Below are 1,012 nucleotides of genomic sequence, written 5' to 3'. Positions count from 1 at the left end.
ACCCATTACCCATTGGGACTGGCCACTACTATGCATTAAATTTTAAATGAGCAAGACACGAATATTATGCCTACATTTTACGGTTATTCGCATTCCCGTTTCAAAATAATGGGAGAAATGCATTAAAATTCAGCCCCTCTCCCGCCCAGATTTGGACGGTTTTATACGAGTGATCAGAGAACTCGATACGTGAGGAAGGCCCCCGGGCACGGGGGTTGGGGGTGACTACGGGGGTGTATTCTACAGCTTTCGTGCTGACCCCCCAATTTCTCGGCGAGGAATCCGGGCCACGTGTCGCCATTTTGTGTTCACGAAACATGGCTGCCACCCCCGTGGGGAAGGAAGAGGGGGTGGAGGGACCGCCACGTTAGCCGCTTTCCCTAAGGGATCCTGAAGCACGTTGCGCACATGGCCTTTTCTGTCTGGCTTAGCCGAAGGGAAGACGAAGGGGCAAAAATCACAATTGGTACACCAGCGTACCCAGCGACCTTCCTTTACCGCGAAGAACGTGCGGTAGCGATCCAGGCAGGAAAAGGCCTTCCAAGATGGCGGGCCCAGTCGGGGGCCGCCCCCGGAGCGCGGGGCGGCGGCTGCACCAAGCAAGGAAAGGGCCTCAAGGCCGCAGCGGGAGCGTAAAGCGTTTGGGGCAAACTGCAGCTCTCCAAAACCCTGGTTAGTACCCCATGAAAGTGACCCCCAAGAAGCACACCATTTTAAATATCTGACAAGGCTGCGGGTACTAAAACACTAAGTCAGGAGGTGGAGATTTTGCGGATTTAACCAAAGGAAACTTGCTAAAAGCAAACAAAGCATTATGTAAATGGACGCCATTCTTTTTAGGGCCACGTTTCTAGCACTTCCCAGAAACCACGAGGAGAGCCGCAACTCGTGCGGAGGCTGGGGGGGAGGGGGAACTTCGGTCTTTCTCCTCACCGGCCACACCGGCTGCCGCCACCGCGGGGCCACGGCCAGGGTGGGGGTGGGCGCTGGGCGCCCGGACGCCAGGGACGAG

The 1,012-nt window shown here is 56.2% G+C and overlaps 1 long non-coding RNA gene across 24 annotated transcripts in view; it reads right to left on the bottom strand.

The window, feature by feature from the left end:
- The window catches only part of LOC102889557, a 113,059-nt gene that overhangs the window by 81,952 nt on the left and 30,095 nt on the right, over nucleotides 1-1,012 (bottom strand). For 19 of the 24 annotated variants that reach the window (XR_003045643.1, XR_003045644.1, XR_003045651.1 and 16 more), the window contains exon 1: nucleotides 481-923. The exons of 2 other annotated variants lie outside the window; for them this stretch is intronic. This is a non-coding gene — a long non-coding RNA (uncharacterized LOC102889557). 3 more of the 24 variants (XR_001516671.2, XR_003045639.1, XR_003045640.1) reach the window with 3 other exon arrangements.

The sequence above is a fragment of the Pteropus alecto genome, unplaced genomic scaffold, assembly GCF_000325575.1.
Source record: "Pteropus alecto unplaced genomic scaffold, ASM32557v1 scaffold131, whole genome shotgun sequence".
In the NCBI taxonomy this organism is placed as follows: Eukaryota; Metazoa; Chordata; class Mammalia; order Chiroptera; family Pteropodidae; genus Pteropus; species Pteropus alecto.
This window is presented reverse-complemented; position numbering and strand designations above follow the sequence as displayed.